Genomic DNA, 19,343 nt, shown 5'->3' on the forward strand with positions numbered 1-19,343 from the left:
CAAAAATATATTTTAAAAAGGAAGAAAAAATAAAGACTTTCTCCAAAAAGAATATAAGAATTTATTACCAGCAGACCTACTCTACAATAAATGCTAAATAAAGTTCTTTAGGTAGAAGGAAGATGATACCAGATAGAAATTTGGATCATCACAAAGAAATGAGGAGTACTGTAAATAGAATATATAGAGGTAAAATGAAACATTTTCCTATTTTTAATTGTTCTAAAACCACTTATGTGTTTACTTTGTTGTTTTTGGTTTTCTGTTGGATAGCACAGATTTAGAAAATTGTGGCTTTGTTTTGGTTTGCTTTTTGACACTTCACCAAAGCAGATACATAAATGCAAAAAAAGCATATGAAAAGATGTTCAACATCATTAGTCATTAGTAAAACATAATTAAAGCCACAATGAGATAACACTACACATTTATTAAAATGGCTAAAATTAGAAATCTGGGGCCAGCTCCTTGGCGTAGCAGTTAAGTTCACACATTCTGTTTTGGTGGCCCAGGGTTCACCGGTTCGGATCCTGGGAGCAGACCTACTCACCACTCATCAAGCCACGCCGAGGCAGTATCCCACATAGAAGAGCTACAACTCTACAACTATGACATACAAATATGTACCAGGGCTTTGGGGAGAAAAAATAAAAAAAAGAGGAAGATTGGCAACAGATGTTAGTGCAGGGCCACTCTTCCTCAAAAAAAAAAAAGAAAGAAATCTGACAATATCAAGTGCTGATGAGGATGCAGAGCAAATGGAACTCTCATACATTGTTGACAGAAATGCAAAATGGTACAGAAACTTTGCAAAATCGCTTGGCAGTTTTTTATCAGGTTAAACATGCATTTACCATAGGATCCAACAATCTCTTCCTACATAATTACCCAAGTGAAATGAAAACTATGTTCATAGAAATGTATGTTTCTGGATGTTTATATCAGCTTTATTCATAAGGACCAAAACTGAAAATAACTGAGAGTTTTTCGACAGATTGATAAAGGAACTATGGAGCATCCACACAGTGGAATACTACTCAGCAATTAAAAATAATGAACTATTGTTTCACAGGACAACATGGATGAATCTTAAATGCAATTTTCTAAGTGAAAGAAGCCAGACCCAAAAGACTGTGTATTATATTATTTCATTTATATGATATTCTGGCAAGTGAAAACTTATAGGGATGGAAACCAGATCAGTGGTTGCCAGGAGTTGTGTGGTGGGAGGATTTGACTACATAGGGATAGAACAAGTGAATTTTGGGGGTTATGTAACTGTCCTGTATAGTACTGTAGTGGTAAATACGTGACTTTATGCATTTGTCAAAACTCTAGAACTGTATACCACAAAGGAAGACTTTTATTGTAAGCAATTTTTTAAAAAGCAACCAGATAAGGATGGAACCCAAGATGGAATAGATTTGACAAGTGAATCTAACTGTATTATACGAGGGCATAACCTCACTGAAGAGAGTGGGAAAGGAAGAAGCTGACCCAAGCAACTTTGGAAAATATTATTTTGAGTGGATATTGTAAAGCTAAAAACAAAAGAGTTGTACAAAACATTGTGGTCTAATTGATCAGTTTGTTCCTCAGAAGAATGTGGGTTAGAAATTCTGAAACTACTTTAAATGAATACTAAGGTTGAGTAAATAAGTAAATAATTTTAGATATGAGCAATAGGTTTCTCATTCAGAGAAAGAAGTTATAAATAAGCAAAGACAAAATGCTAGAATTAATGTTGAAGAGCTGGATTGGATCAGAAGAATCACTACGAATCATGTTGATTTTAAGATAGATAGATGATAGATAGATGATAGATAGAGAGATAGAAGATATATAGATAGATAAATGTATATGTGTCTATATACCAACCCACTGAGAGGACCTAGAAGTAGTGACATCCCAATAGCAATGAACACAAACCTAGCGTCCAGAGAGTGGTTTCTTTTCTTTCTTCTTTTTTTTTTTTGTGAGGAAGACCAGCCCTGAGTCAACATCCAATGTCAATCCTCTTCTTTTTGCTGAGGAAGATTGGCCCTGTGCTAACATCCATGCCCATCTTCCTCTGCTTTATATGGGATGCCGCCACAGCATGGCTTGACAAGTGGTGCGTCAGTGCGCACCCAGGATCCTGCAAAGCAGAGCCCGCGCACCTAACCGCTGGGCCACCCGGCCGGCCAAGAGAGTGGTTTCTAAATACTATTCTCGAAAGGAACCAGGGCTCCGTGGAGAAGTGATTGATTTCAAAGGCAGGAAAAATACAAAATAAGCCTGGAGCATCTTGTGTTGCCAGAAAGTAATGAAATGCTCAAAAAAAAAGTTGAGGGCATGTCAAAATGACACAGAAACCAACCTGAAAGAACTCCCAACGGTGAAGCTGGAAGAAATTTAGCAACAAAATAAATAATGAGAGTATTAGATTATAACTTAAAGAATAAAGTAGATATCCATGATGTCCATATTGATATAAATGATTAAATACATAAATAAATGATGGAGAAGAGACACTTTTTTACAGGAGAATCCAATTAATAAATGTAGAAGAAATGAAGGAAAAAGAAAATGACTATGAGAACACCAAAATAATAATTGTTACAGGCAAGATCCACTAATTAATGCTAAAAGTAGTGGGTGAAAGTTTAAGGAGAAACAGGATATTCACACAGTTTCAAAGTATCTCCCCTCAAATATTTATTATTACAAAGGAAAAAATAGTAATTTAAAGTGGAGAAGCCTCAGATACCACCTTAACGTAATGACGAAGGCTAACTTCACCAGTAATAAGACATACTAGCATCATGTACCCCCCGATCTGGTGCACTGAGAGAGTCCCATTACCTCTGTGATATTCTTCCGTAAAATGCATAATCTCAATCTAATCATGAGAAAACAGCAGACAAGCTCAAATTGAGGGACATTCTGGAAAATACCTAACCAGTTCTAGAAAGAAAGTTGGAGGATATAGTGAGACCCGAAGAGAATTAGCTTATAAGAGATTCTATCTTAGGTTGAATGACTAAGAAACAAAATATGTTTGAAGTGGCAGAGATGACCAGTAGAGGCACTCATACCATTGTCAGTGAAGGAGGTGGGAGAACAAGACAGAGGATTGTCGGTGAGCGGAATCTTCATCTATCCTAGCCAAGTCACATCATGTCTGAGTTGGTAAAACAAGAAACAAGAGTATAGGCACATTGTTTCGATTCGTGCCAACAACTTTCAGAAGACCTAAAAGCAGAAATAGTAAAAACGGACAACCCCAGAGACATGAGACTAAGGGAAGAGGAGTGTAGGTGAGGTGACTTGGTTCTTATTATAAACACTAATTGTATTTGTATTTTTTTAACCATGTATATGAATTACTTAGATTATTTTTAAGAAAAATATCTTTTTCCATAAAAATTGGGGACTACCAAGTGTTTAAAAGATTCATAATAAAATTTCTTTGAAAAGTAAATGTTCCCCATGCATACAAAATGAGATTCAGTTATAGAAGGAAAAAATAACTCATGCAAATTTTTTTCAGAAACCTATCTATTGTACAAAGTGAAGTACTCCTGTCTTTCCAAAAGCATCTCTTTAACGATCATATAGCCTTTGTTTTTGTAACTGAAAAAAGAACAAAAACAAAAATGATGTGGGACATTGCTCCTTTTCTTCCTGAGTTCCATAAATTTTTATTCAGCCTGCAGATGGTAGACCAGCTGTGGGATGATGTGTTCTGAAAATGACCTTGTTCCATTAAGTGGTGGTAAGTTAACCATTCCAGAAATACGAGAATTTCCAGGTTAGAATTCTCATGGAGAATGGCTTGTACATGCAGCAACAGCATATTGTTTCTACGTTTGCTAAAAACACCATTCTCTTTTTTCTGTACTTTTACAGAACATAAAATTTAATGCATGTGGTTACACATATGCTTACACGTATACCATACAACGCAATCTGAGTTAAAATACATCATATCTTGCACATTTACATGATTGCAAGTTGACATTGTGTAGATTATTCCAACATCAAATTGTTTAACGTATTAACCCAACTCCAGGGTAGATGGAGCTCACGGCAGAGAAACCAATGACATGCTCCTGGCTTGCGTCCTAATATTTGGACAGACTCATGACTTGCAATTCACATTTGTTAAAAAAAAGCATGAGTTATCATTTTCAGTTCTATATTCCTTCGGGAGAAAAGTAAATCAAAAGTCTGTGGTTTTTGAAAGGACAGGTGTTTGGTAAGAGTAGGAATTGCACAAAAGCCTTCTGCAGTTTCTAAAGAGATTCTAGAATATCCAGTCACCCATTCAGCTCAGGAACAAAAACGGTATAGAGCAGTGTTTCTCAATCTGTGATGAAAGCCCTTTTTTTTTTTTTTTATCTCAAATCAATCTGAGAGTGATACTTGTATAAAATACAAAATCACACATTTGGATGTTGTGGCGATGTCCAGCTGCCATAAAAATTTCACAACTCTTACTCTCAACTTTGCACTTTACAGGGGCTGGCAACAGAGTTGGCAGACCAGGACCAGTCTGCAGAGCCCCTGAGCACTGGTGGGGAGGACCACACATACATTCAGAAACCTAAGTTTCGATCTCTGCTTTGCCACAAGCTAAGCAAAGAGCCTTTGGACCAGTCGCTTAATCTCACAAGTTGCTGTGAGGATCAAAGGAGTTTTTTTTTGTTTTTGTTTTTGTTTTTTTTTTTATAAAGATTTTTATTTATTTTATTTTTTCCCCCCAAAGCCCCAGTGGATAGTTGTATGTCGTAGCTGCACATCCTTCTAGTTGCTGTATGTGGGACTCGGCCTCAGGATGAACGGAGAAGTGGTGCCTCGATGCGCACCCGGGATCCAAACCCGGGCCACCAGCATCGCAGCGCGCGCACTTAACCACCAAGCCACAGGGCCGGCCCTCAAAGGAGTTTTTATATCCATATTAGTCGTTATTCTTAACCTCTCCAGACCTCAGTTTCAATCTGACTTAAAGAAAGTTAAGGGGCCGGCCCCATGGCGTAGCGGTTAAGCGCGCGAGCTCCGATGCTGGCGGCCCGGGTTCGGATCCCGGGCGTGCACCAACGCACCACTTCTCCGGCCATGCTGAGGCCGCGTCCCACATACAGCAACTAGAAGGATGTGCACTATGACATACAACTATCTACTGGGGCTTTGGGGAAAATGAAAAAAGGAGGAGGATTGGCAATAGATGTTAGCTCAGAGCCGGTCTTCCTCAGCCAAAAGAGGAGGATTAGCATGGATGTTAGCTCAGGGGTGATCTTCCTCACAAAACAAATAAATAAATAAAGTTAGTACGAAAAAAAAAAAAAGAAAGTTGAATGAGGTGATGTCTATAGTAGTTTAAACTTTAATGATTCTGTATATTGATGCATTTGTTTAAACAAAGCAAGAGGGTAGACAGTGTGTCGATGCAGTGTAGTACCAAGAGGTTTCTAAGGAACTGGGTGTAGAGGCGATTATGCCTGGCCCAGCCTGTCTCCTCACCCTTGGCTCCTCTCGCTGAGGCCTGTGGTAACTGATACGAGCACATCAGAACAAACGCTGCTATTGGACACTTGCAGTTCCCACTTGGAAAAGAAAGTGAGGCCTGATCAGCAAGTTGGGCCCACGACTCACAGTTACCATGGGAGCAAGAGGTCCCCACCGTCCCCTCATTGAGGCCTTCCAGTTCCCTCCAGAGGAAGTTTCCTGCCTTGTTGCTTATAAACTTCTTCCCCAGTTAGCTTCTAGCTTCTTAACCAGTCATGTTCTCAGTTGCAGGGAAGAAAGTCTGTTCAACCTAGTTAAAAAGTGAGGAACTTATCAGATCGCTCCCCATGTGTCTGGAAGAGCACAAGAACTGGGCTTAGAGGCGACAAAACTAGGAAACTACAAAAATGATACCTGGACTGTCACAACAGAGAACTCTTTCAGTAAAACACCACAACGCCATGTTGCCTGGCACCTATGCCATTAGGGACTGTACGCCAGAAACCTTGCTACAGTTGTCACCAAGGACCAGATGCCTCCGCCACATGCATGCCGAAAATACAATCTCCCCAAACATGCCATCTTCACATTGCTTCCAGTTTTCCAAGATGATCTGCTTCATTTTCATGTGTACATGTCATATGCTACCACCAACTAGTGTGTGAGGGCCCCAGAGAGAAGGAAGCCATGCAGTTCTAAAAACAAAACAAAAAACTAAATCCAAACAGAAAACTCATCCCATGGCATTATACATATAAGAAGTGATTAATAACATAGGTTGATGATTTGGCTGCTGATATTGATGATGACTTTGCTTATGCTGATTCCACTAGCTAGGAATCTTTCCCACATTCTTCACTGATGCTTTGAGATTCATCTCAGATATCACCTCCTTTTGCAGGACTTCTGTGACCTCCCCTTTCCCATATGTGCTTAGTGCCCCGTCTCCGTGCCCACAAGCACCCGTGCTTACCTCCATCACAGCGCTTACCATTCTGCTGAAATGAACTGTTGACATTCTAGGCCTTTTCAGACCATGAACTCCTCAAAGGTGGGGACTATGGTTCATCATAGCTATCTCACAGAGCCTAGCACAGTGCCTGGAGTACAGCAGGCACTTCACATATGTTTGTTAAAATAAAACTATAGTTTAATTGATTTGATTTTTAACTATCCTTTGGCTTACAGTGAATTGGGCCCGAGATTTGTCAGGAGCTCAGCTGGGTTGGGAGAAAGAGCTGAGCTGCCCATTTCTGGAGTAGCTGATTAAAACAACAAGCTAAGGGGCCAGCCCGGTGGCGCAAGTGGTTAAGTGAGCACGCTCCGCTGCGGAGGCCCAGGGTTCGCCAGTTCGGATCCCGGGCGTGCACTGACGCACTGCTTGTTGAGCCATGCTGTGGCGGCATCCCAGATAAAGTAGAGGAAGATGGGCACAGATGTTAGTCCAGGGCCAGTCTTCCTCAGAAAAAAGAGGAGGATTGGCATCAGATGTTACCTCAGGGCTGATCTTCCTCACAAAAAAAAACAAGCTAAAAATGAGAGTTAAGCCTCTAATCACGTACTGCAATGGTATAAGCAAGAGTCGTCCCCTGTCCCATTTCCCCCACGGAACAGCGCACCAGTGGAGGGTCAGGTGGTTCAGCACAGACGTGGATGTCATCTCGCTGTTGAGGGAGCCCCAAACAAAAGGCTCTGGTAGTCTTATGGATTCTGGGGTTGAGAAAAGGTGAGGGAGAGGGATTGAGAGGGAGAAAGGCTAGGAGTGGAAAGGTATTGGGTCCTGAGTCAGAGTGGGGAAAACTGTTTTCAAGGTTTATTTCTCCTCCTCCTCCAGATAAGGCAGTCTGTGCAGAGGCACTTGAAGAGGACCTTGGGCCAATGCCTCAGATAAAGAGACCTAGGAATGAAGGCGCAGCAGCTGGGAATGCAAAGGTGCAAAGAGCACGACTGGCCTGGGTCCTTGATTGCCCCTCCTTCCAAAGACTGCAGTGCATGGGCTGTGCACTGTCTCGTTTGCGGAGGGCAGCTTTCCCCGTGAGGCCTGCCAGGAGGAGCCTTTCTAATTGCCTCTGGTCCGGCCTGAAAAAAATCGCACGTAGGTTTTTAATGAGGAGCTGCCCTCCTCAATAATAAAAGTCAAAACCAGAAACAATAAACTAGAAAGAGCATGCTCTGCTGTTGCACTGCCACTTCCCGGGTTTTCCAAGGGAGGCACATAGAGCAGCACATCCCTCCAGCGACGAATTCAAACAAGACAAGAATCCAAACCTGTGGATCAACTAAAGTGAAGAAGGAATGCATGTTCTTGCAGTAAATTAGGAAAGGCCAACAAAACTAGGACCTAGAATTTATCTATACCTTGGAAAACTTGATGCAGTTCTTCTGTAAAAATCAGTAAAAGAAAAAAAAAGCCCACAAAAGTCAACATGTGAGGTTTTCCTTCCCAACACCAACAACCAATTCTCTGACACTAACCGGGCGACCAACAATTCATTCAGTTCTGACACTAGTTTCCAAGGGTTGGCACAGACCCCACAGGTTAAGGGCTCAGCCCCACAAGACAGCCTCCACTTCAGGCACCAGCCCCAAGTCCCAGAGGGCCACCCACACTTCTGACAGAACGGCTATAAACCAGGGGTTCCCACAACCCCCTCTTCAGGTTCGATAATTTGCTAGAACAACTCACAATCTCAGGAAAACACTTTACTTATGTTTACCAGTTTATTAGAAAGGATACAACTGAAGAACAGCCAAATGGAAGCAAGTGATGAATAAATGACAAGCAATAGGATATATTGGAGTATATGAGGAAGCCATTTGGTTTAAAACTAATTCAGCCTGAACTTGTTTTTCCAGAAAGGCCTGACATGGCCTGTTGAGCATGCATTGTACATGTGCTTTAAACATTTACAATGTCCCAAAGCCAAGAACGATGCCCTTAAAGATAGAGATGTTGCCTCCCCTATATCAGCATTTCTTTAAGGATAAGCATTTCTTCCCAGAGACTAAGGATTAATTACTGACCTGCCTTAACTTGTCTCATGACCACTGACCTGCTGACCACTCACTTGCTGTGCTCACCTTGTGACCAGCAAACTGTTGGGGCAGGGGAAAATCCCCTTTCTTCCCTTCTTGTGTTCTTACAGCTAGCTTAATAATATTGACGCAAGACCAGATTAACAGGAGAAAAACCCAATTTAATATGTATGTATTGGAGATCATAAAAAATAACGCTCAGAGGGGCCAGCCCTGTGGCGTAGCAGTTAAGTGCGCGTGCTCTGCTGCTGGAGGCCCGGGTTCGGATCCCGGGCGTGCACCGACGCACCGCTTGTCAGGCCATGCTGTGGCAGCATCCCATATAAAGTGGAGGAAGGTGGGCACAGATGTTAGCCCAGGGCCAGTCTTCCTCAGCAAAAAGAGGAGGCTTGGCATGGAAGTGAGCTCAGGGCTGAACTTCCTCACAAAAAAAAAAAAATTGACACTCAGAGAGTGAACAAAGCAGGCAGTATGTATATCTTTTACACCAAGAAACAGTAAATTTGTGAAGAATTGACAAGACAAAGAAACTTAGGTTTGGGTTATGTAAATAGTGAGGAATTTAAGCAGAGTTTAGGCTGGAGGTAGTTAGTGAGCAGGTTTGTTTACGCAGGCTTCTCCTCGGCCCTGAATCCCTGGCTCTGGTGATAAGGATGCAGGGAGAGCATCTTTCTCATGGGAGATTTATATCCTGCTTTCAGGGGAACAGAGACAGGAGGGTCAGAATGCCATTTTTGCCCCTCAAGTAACTTTAACTCAAAATAATCAATATGCTACTGTGGGATACGTTGGGGTGGCCTACCCTGGGCCCCAACAAAAACATCTCGTGACTGTAGTAAAAGAGATAGTCCTGTCATATGTGATATATGTTCTTTGTTCCAAGACGGTATATAACTATTCTGTACAGCCCACTTCTTCAGAGAGCTTCCTTCCTTGGTGGAAAAGTTCTCCCAGGCTATAGTCCTCAAACTGGCTCAGATAATAAACTCACCTCAGTTTTGATTTACAGATGGATTATGGATTATTTGCATCGATATAAGGCATAGAGCAAGGTATGGGGTGAGTGGAGGGGAGAGGCACAGAACTTCCATGTCGTCTCCAGTTGTGCCATCCTCCCAGCATTTTGATGTGTTCACCAACTCAGTAGCTCTCAAACCCTGTTGTGGGTTTCATTATGTGGAGGTTTCATTAAGTAGGCATGGTTGATTAAATGATTAGCCATTGGTAATTGAACTCAATCCCTCTCCTCTCCCCAGAGGTGGAGGGGCAGGGCTGAAAGTTCTAACCCTCTAATCCCGTGATTGGTTTTTCTGGCCACCAGCCCTCACCCTGAAGCTATCTAGGGGCCCCCTGCCTTGGGTTGTTCATTAGCATACAAAAGACACTTTTATCACTCAGGAAATGCTCAGGGTTTTTAGGAGCTCTGTGCCAGGAACAGGGGACAAAAGCCAAATACATTTTTTTATTAAACCATTTTCTTAAAGCCAGGCTTGCTGAAGGTGGACAGGGTGGGAAGAGAATGAGGAGCCAATGTGCAGCTCCCAGAAACTGCCGTCTTGAGTACAACGCTCCATAGATGGCAGCTATCAGTATTAATAGTGTGTATACTCATTATTTATGATTAGTGTTGATTAGACACTATTGATTCCTAGGGCTGCTTGTAACAAATAACCACCAATTCAGTGGCTTAAAACAAATAGGAATTTATTCTCTCACAGCTCTAGAGGACAGAAGTCTGAAATCAAGGTATTATAGCAGGGCTGTGTTCCCTCTGAATTCTCTAAGGGAGAATCCTTCCTTTTCTCTTCTGGTTTGTAGTGAACTCCATGACTCCAATCTCTGCCTCCATCTTTACACGGCCTCTCCTCTCTCTCTCTGTCCTCTGTGTCTCTCTTATAAGGACATTTGTCACTGGATTTAGTGCCCACCCAGACAATCCAGAATGATCTCATCTCAAGACCTTTAATTTAATTACATCTGCAGAGATTCTTTTGCCAAATAAGGTCACATTCGCAGGACATGGATATGTCTTGGGGGGCCATCATTCAACTACTACAGACACATTCTGCTCTATTCATATAATCTCAAAAAGGGGTGCACAAAGCTTCCCCTTCTACTTTACAAGGGAGGTCCAAGGCTTCCCCTTTAACTTTATTCATTCCCAAGGCACAGAAGTTTAGACACAGGTCTGGTAAAAGCTAATAAGGGCAGAAGTGAATGTAGATCCTTGTTCTTTTCTTCCTCTTCTTGACTCTCTTGCTCCAGACTTCTGTGACTAGCAAGGCCCAGGAGATAAGGATAAAATTCACAGAAAAGAGCCACAGTGCTGGCTGCTAGAGATAGGAACTACTTAGGCTTTAGGGGAGAAGGCTAAAAGAAATTGAGATTCCTAAGTCCAGCTGAACCAATAAGAGCAGCAGATCAGATAGAAATATGAGCACCTCCCTGGCCTTTTATCAACATTGTCTTGTAAATCCTCATAGCAATACCGCATTTTGTAACTGAGAAAACTATGGCTCAGAGGACTTAAAACAACTTGCCACTACTAATCGGTGGAAATAGGATTTGAAACTAAATTTGCCTGTCCGCAAAGTCTCTATTCTTTCTGTCAAGGCTGGCAGGGAAATTGAATAGCATTCTCTGAAGAAATGGCCATACTCAGCAGAAGTAGCCATCTACGCTGTTGTAAGGGAAAACTTCCTAGCCACGAGAGTTCTAAAGCTGTGGGATAATCACCTCCCTTCTTCGGGAGATCCTACAGAACTAGAAAGAGCTTTTCCCAACTTGTCCATTTCTGTCTGTGTCCCCAGCTTTCTTCTCTTCCCCTATGTTTATTAAACACCTACTAGGTGCCAGGGACATCCTTTAATTTAACCCAAAACAAACTCTGAAGTAACTACTATCCCTGCACTACAGATTCTGTACCAATAAAAATGAGCAATTTGGGGCCGGCCCGGTGGTGTAGTGGTTAAGTTCACGCACTCCGTTTCGGCCGCCCAGGGTTCACAGGTTCGAATCCTGGGCACAGATCTACATACTGCTTATCAAGCCAAGCTGTGGCAGCATTCCACATACAAAATAAAGGAATATTGGCACAGATGTTAGCTCAGAGACAATCTTCGTCACCAGAAAAAAAAAAAAAAAAAATGAGCGACTTGCCTAACATTACACAACTACTGAAAGTCAGGGCCAGTACTGGGACATAGGTTGGCCAGACACCAAAGCCAATGAAGCAATTGAAGCTTTGGGGTTATTCTCTTCTCCATACTACTCATTTGGCATTTGTATTTATTCTTTAATCATACTGGAGATCTATCTATATTTAGCTATCATTGACTAGTCTAAAAGTTTCCTGCAGACAAGACATTTGTCTTATATTCCCTTCACTCTTCTGTCAGTCAGACACAGAAGCTTATAGAGATAAATATCTTCTACATCTTCTATATTTGTCTGGGCTGGATATCTTCTTTCTGCTCCCTAGATCCAATCTGCACCCTTCTCTACTCTGCTTTGTGTCCCCTGGAACCTGGCCTTGGGCAAAAAAAGCTTCTTTAAATTCTCTACCAGTTGAGTTTGGCCAATGAGGAGCTCCAGCAGAAGGCTGGAAAGAGGGAGCCCCTAAAGGGTGCATGTCATGGATATTTGGGACCTCTCTTCAACAATTTAAACTATGATTACTGGATCCACAAATGACAGAGTTCTTCTATATATCAAAGAATCCATTCTGGATCCTCATAAGTAGGATGTAACATGGGTTGGGTAAAGGATTTCACTACATTTCCTACAAAGTGGTTCTTTAACTTTAATTAGATTCTCAAGCCCTGTTGACATTCTGACATAGAGATGTGGACTCTGCATTTTTAATAAAGATCCCAGGTGATTCTGATGCTAGTGGTTATTAGAACTGCTATTTGTGATACAGTCAGAACTTGTTGCTAGTGTTTATTATTTTAGAAATGATACCCTGAGGGGCCGGGGCCGTAGTGCAGTGGTTAAGTGTGTGCACTCCGCTCCTGGCAGCCCAGGTTCAAATCCCGGGCGTGCACCGACACACTGCTTGTCAGGCCATGCTGTGGCGGCATCCCACATAAAGTGGAGGAAGACAGGCACAGATGTTAGCTCAGGGCCAGTCTTCCTCAGCAAAATGGGGAGGATTGGCATGGATGTTAGCTCAGGGCTGATCTTCCTCATGAAAGAAAAAAAAAAAAGATACCCTGAGAGTCATGTCTAAGTTTCTGTTTTCTTGCTCCAATTTCAACCTTAGTCCACTGACCATTCTTTACTATGTCCTGTAGAGTCCTCTTTTATACAACAGAATTGAATCGTTTTCACTTGGCTCGAAAATCAAGGAGAGGATTTTGAGGTAGGACACAGGGTGGCCCTGAAGCCAAGGGAAAATCTTAGCCATGAGCTTGTAGGGGAGGAAGAACTACTCCTCTACTCTCTAGGTCCTTCTGGCTGGTCTAAGATTTAAATTGACGTGATACAGAATAACAGGAGAAAATCAAACAAAGTTTAATAACATGTATAGATGGGAGAAACCCACAAAATCTGAGTAATTCACCAAAGTGGCTGAACCTATCACTTTATATATCATCTTTAGTTAAAGACCAAGGAGGATATTGAGGGTAGTGGTTTGGGACTTCAAAGGGGAAGAAGACAATTCACATGGAGATGGAAAAGCAAATGTTTGATAAACAAATGTTTGCTGGGCCATCTGTAGACAACGTGACTCCAGACAGAACTTTGATAAAAATGGGCTCAGCTAAGTTCCTCCTAGTTTACCAACCTAGAGTTATCTATGGTGATAGCTCCTTCTTGGGGCAGGCCTTCTATCTTTTTAGGCAGTTAGGGGAAAGATCAAAGTTTTTTTTTCAGTCTTTTGTTTTTAAAAGTAATCAAGCCAAAGAGACACATCTTGGGTGGCCAATTCTGATCCCCCACAAGGTCAAGGATGCATCTCTCAAGCATGTGCTCCATCAGCCCCAGGTCTGGGTCTTTATACAGCTCCACTTGAGCACGTGGTCACCTACTTCTTCGCCAAGGTAAGGATCTCCTAGGCTGAGCCCAGGTATAAGGCCCAGAAGGGCCAGTGTAGGATTTACTGCATTTTCAGGGTAGTGTCTCATATCCCTTTTCAACTTAGATTCCTCATCTGAACCACAGAATGGTTTTCTTAATTCCCCTAAAGATGGTACATAGCTAACTCCATTCTAGATGCATAAGAGAGGTTAACTCTACATACAAAAGATGTCTTTGGCCATTAGCGCTCAATTTTCTCAAGGAATCCTGTTGAGAAAGGGCAAGATGTCCAGGATACAATCCTCCTCACCCACCCTGGCTAGGCTTCTAAGCTCCTTAGAAGTGAGTCCTAAGAGCACTCACCCACCCTGATTCTCAGTGGAAAACTACAACAGTCACAAAATTGTCATACAACTTCTAACTGAAATCAGCAACCAACATCAGTAATTGGCCCTTAAAAATGTATTTTCAGTTTGACAAAATAATAGATACTAGGCTCCGTTTCATACCTAAAGATAAATAACATGGAAAATAAAACTCAGAGGGCCTAAGTAAAATGCCTAGAGCACATTGGAAGCCCCACCCCACAACTTCCCTGAGGGAAACGTGCACGTAAACAGTGAAGAATGGCTGCATCCCACAAGTTGTGAGAAGTTGTATTTTCTGTATCATTGTGTTCTAAATCTTCTCAAAGTTCACTGATGATTTCTTCTGTCATTCATGAATTATTTAAACGTGTATTTTTTAAATTTTAAAATGTTTGGGAGTGGTTTTCGTTATCTTTTTGTTATTGATTCTGATTTAATTTCATCGTGATCTATATACTATTACTCTGTAAGTTAAACACACTTGATTTTCATAAATGATTCTAGTGTACTTGAAAAATAATGTGTACATTCTTTATGCAAGATAAATATTTTTGGTGCTGGCTGTGCCAATGGGAGGGGCATTTAAAACTCCTCTACTAAAAATAGTCCTTTCCTGTTTTTAGTCCAAACTGAAAAGAAATTCCTTTTTGTGCAGCACCTCACCCTTCCTAGACTCCTTTAAAGAGCCTCCCTTTCCCATATCCTCCATAGTATTTCCTATGCTCTTACCTTGTTCGTGTCTAATATCATCCAGCTATGTTATTAATAGTTGTTCCAGCGGATGTGGGAGACAGTCAGTCTTTTTTCTCTTATGCTAATTTTTTCTAATTTATATTTCTTTATTGCATAAGTAGCACATCTTTATTATAGAAGATTTTGAAATCACAGAGCAAAAAGAAAATAAAGAACACTCATGTTTCCACATGTTTCTTTATATTGGAAAAACACTCAGAATATTTTATATATGCTTCTATACCTTTTTCTATGCATATACGTATAACTATTTTACATAATGGATAATATGCATAATACTTTGAATTTATGTTAATATAATTTATCTAGCTCTCAGAGGTTCAGAGACAATCCCACTTTCACAGCCAATAGTGCACTAATTATTTGGCAGGTATATGTTCCCAGGCTAATTTCCTTCCCCTGATGTCTTAACGTGACCTCAGCTCATGATGCTGCCCCAGCATGTGCTACTTGTGCCTATTCCAAAGCACATTCTCACCAGATGCTTATAAGCCTAAGACCTGCCCCTGTTTCCACATCTCATCTTTCAAATAACCACAACAATGAGAATTTTTAAATCTATGAACTCACATAGATTAAGGTTTTGAAGAATCAGGACAGGAAATTAAGCCCATTGTTGCTCGGACTCTTGTCTGAACCAGACAGCTGCCCACTCTAGCTAACACCTTTTGTTCTGACTTCAGAATCTCAAGACAACTATTTGGCATGCCCATATGGAGCAAATGTACCAATCGTGACAACACATGCATTTCAGTTTGCACGAATTTCGTATTTCTTATTATAAGCGAATGCATGGTAGCTTACATCTTCACCTCCTATTTTTAAATGGAATCGGTCTGCAAGAGATTGGTCACCTCTCATTAGCTGACAATCAGCTTTCTGCACCATCACCTAGGCAATTTCACCATTGGTAGTAGCCTATCTGGGCTCCCAGCCACCACTTCTTTAAAATACATTATGTCACTTTGCCTACAGCAATTCCTGCTATATTCCACTCCCAATGAAACAAAAGTTTTGCCTCATCCTTGTATTATCATGTAATACGTTGTTCCTTACTTATCATTCAAATAGGTCAATGAGTTTCAAATAATTTTTAGTAGTACAATTTTTTAAATTAAATAACCATGGTATTCCAGTGCCTTTGAGTTGAACTGTGTGGACAGAGGAACTTTAAAACCCTTCCCCTGCCTGCCTTCTTTCTTTCTTCTAATAACATCTACTCACTTTAAGAATTAGCTCCAGTTTTACCTCAACCAGAAAGATTTCTCTGATGCACCTTGCCCAAGCTGTATGCTTCCTTCTTTGAACTCTCCAAATACCCTGTGTTTATCAATTACTGCACTTACCACATTGTATTATAATTACATGCTTAAGTCTTGACTGCCCTAAGACTGTGAGATCATTGAGAGCAGAGATTTTGTCTTATTTTCTTCTTTGTAAGCCCTAATGCCTAGCAAAGTTCCTGATACATATGTTTCTTTATGAGTGAACGAATGAATGAATGAATGTCTAAAGCACTACTCTAACTTTTAAGTCAAAGACAGCTGTATTACTTTATATTTATTTCCATAATGAATATGTATGCTTTCATATTTGGTTGCACAAACCGGCTTATCTGACAACATAATTACAACTACAAAAATAATAATAGGCAATATTTATTGGGTAGGTACCATGATAAGTAGCTTTATATCCATTATCTTATTTAATCCTCAAAACAATGCTGCAAGGTAACTGTTGTTATTTCAAATTTTCAAATAAAGAAACTGATTCAAGACCCACACTTATGCCATATTGTTTATATTGCCTAGTTCACCACAGGCAAGCATATTTTACGTGTACCTATGGCACCCAGCCCCTTGGATTAAACCTAGCCCCAAAGCCCAGGTATCCAGTGGTGGTTTGCAGCTGTCCTCATATTTTCTTTAAGCTTTTCCTCTTCTCAGTGACTGTATATTTCTGTGTCTGTGAGAGTTGTCTCTATTTAGCCTCACAAAATCCTATGACTTAAGAAATTAGGCTATGAAGGAAAGAAGAGAAATATGGCCATTGCTAGAAGGGAAAACAAGATGAAGGATTTTGTTTATTTTTAATAATCGGTTTCAGCAGGTTTGCATGTTTTGCAAAAAGAGTCAAGAGAGAGCCAAAGATAGAGAAAAAAGAATAAACACTTGATAGTATTAGGTTGAATTTGGAGTAACAAGGGGAAAGAAGATAGGAGGACCAGACGTGGTGGAGAGATTAATCTTAGATGATGAGAGGAAGAATTCCTTCTTTATTGTAACAGGCTAGAACAAAGAGATGGGTGGAAATCGAGGTACTTATGTAAAGTTGCTAGAGGGAAGATGAGGGAGTTCCCACATTATGACTTCTACTTTCTCTCTGTAGTAGGAGGTGGGGTAATCTGCTCAGAACAAGGGAAATGATAAGGGAAATTTGATAGAGTGAAGAGAGTTTGAGGTCCCTTTGTGGAAGGGAGAAAGCAAATTGACCAAAGAAACAAAATAGCATGGCTCGGGAGAGTTGAGGGTCCATTTGAGGTTGGGATTTATGCATGCTTAATGATACAAAACTTTTCTGCTGGTTGGTTTTCTCCATCAGACCTGGGAGAGTGGAATGGAGGCACAGACAAAACAGATAGCTGGATTCATCTAGGTATTTGTCAACTGGATTAAACTGGTAATTGTGATGTCATTTAAAAATGGCCTCAGTAGGTCCACTGTGATACAAGCTGGTCCTGTTGAAACTTCAGCAGCTCAATGATACCAGTTCAGTCCTTTTCAAAGCAAACCATTACATTGCAAAGAGCTTAGTTTAGAAAAGAATGAACATAAAATAGAACCATAGCAAACCCTCACCAGATTAAATATCACAGATCTAAAGACTTAGCTACTTTGGCATGTATATTCTAACTATAATGGAGACAGATATCTGCTTTCATTTATCTATGTTATGTAAAATCTAAAACTATCTTACTCACCACCATATCTCCAGTGCCTAGCACAGTACCTGACACATGTTAAATGCACAATGTGTTTAGCGAAAGAATGTTACAATATGACTTGCTATTGAGACAGTAAACGTATTTGTGAAAACTGTGGTCTCGGATAAGATGACTCAACATCATAAGGATATTAGTCTCCCTAAACTGACTTATAAAATTAACACCATCTCAATAAAATACCAACAAAAGTTTTATGGAGTCAATAAGTTTTTACTAAAGTTCGTATGAAAAACTAGACGTGTAAGAATAGATAAGAAAACATGAAAAGAAAAAAAAACAAAGGAGACTAGCTCAATTAAATATTAAAATATATTATAAAGCCTCTATAAACAAAACAGTGTGGTAATTGGAACATAAATAGATAGACCAATGGAATAGAATAAACCCAACTACATATGAAAATTAGTATATGATAAAGATGGCATCTCAAATCACTTGGGACAAAGATGGACTTTTGTAATAAATGATGCTGAGATAACTGCTTGGCCATTTGGAAAAAAATAAAATTATATCCATAACTAATGCTATACGTCAGAGTAAACTTCAAATGAATCAAGAAAATAAAAGTAAAAAAGGAAACCACACAAGTATTAGAATAAAATATGAGTAAACTCTTCTCTAACATTAGTATAGGAAAAAGCTTTGAAATTATCAAAATTATTAAATTATCAAAATCCAGGGGCAACAAAATTAAAGATTTATAGATGTGACCATGCAAAAATACAAAATTTCGCATGGCGAAAAAATCATCATAAATAAAGCCAAAAAACAGCTACAAATTGGCAAAGAATATTTATAACATATGTCACAGATAAAGATTTAATATCCTTAATATACAAAGAACTCTCAAAATTTGAGGAACAAATCACCAAAATCCTGATAGAAAAATGAGAAAAAGACAGGAACAGATAATTAGAAAAAAAGATAAAGGCTCTTAAATAAGTAAAAGCATATTCAAACTCATTCATAGAGATATGTGTATTAAAGCAATAGTGAGATACCAATTTTCACCTGTCAGATTGGCACATATTCTGTTGGCAGGCTTTGTGGAAGCAAGCACTCTCTTATTCAGTGGTGGAAATACAAAATGGTGCATCCTTTTGGAGGAGAATTTGGCAAACTTGTTTGCCAAATTGTTAGTTGTTAGTATAACAAAACTACATATTTTGACCCACGATTCTCACTTCTAGGAATTTACTCTGAAGATACACTTCCAACAATGTGAAATACCTATGCACATTGCAGCTATGTTTGTAATTGCAAAATATTGGAGACAATCTGAACATTCATACATTGGAAACTGTTCAATAAACTGTGGTAATCCAAAAAATCTGTAAGAAATAATGGTCTCTATGAACTGCTGTGGATGTATTTTTAAGTGAAAAAAGCAAAGTGTAAAAGAGTATTTAGTATGATACCTTTCAGGAAAAAACAAGGAAAAATAAAATATCCATATATCAGCTTATTTGTGAAAAAGAAACAGGAAGGATAAACCAAAACCTAACAAGATTGGTTATCTATGGGGGGTAGGGGGGAATGGGGTGTAAAGAATGTGGGAATTGGAGCAAGGTAGAATGAATGGGAGGGGAGGTGTGACACTTCTCTGAGTATAGCTTTCTGTATTCTAAATTTTAGAACCATGTTAATGTTTTATCTACTCTGAAAATATG

General features: G+C 40.0%; 1 long non-coding RNA gene across 1 annotated transcript in view; it reads right to left on the reverse strand.

Annotated features, from left to right (window-relative positions):
* LOC131416290 (uncharacterized) overlaps positions 1–19,343 on the reverse strand; it is a 35,082-nt gene that overhangs the window by 6,634 nt on the left and 9,105 nt on the right. The window lies entirely within an intron of this gene.

This window comes from Diceros bicornis, chromosome 17 (genome assembly GCF_020826845.1).
Source record: "Diceros bicornis minor isolate mBicDic1 chromosome 17, mDicBic1.mat.cur, whole genome shotgun sequence".
In the NCBI taxonomy this organism is placed as follows: Eukaryota; Metazoa; Chordata; class Mammalia; order Perissodactyla; family Rhinocerotidae; genus Diceros; species Diceros bicornis.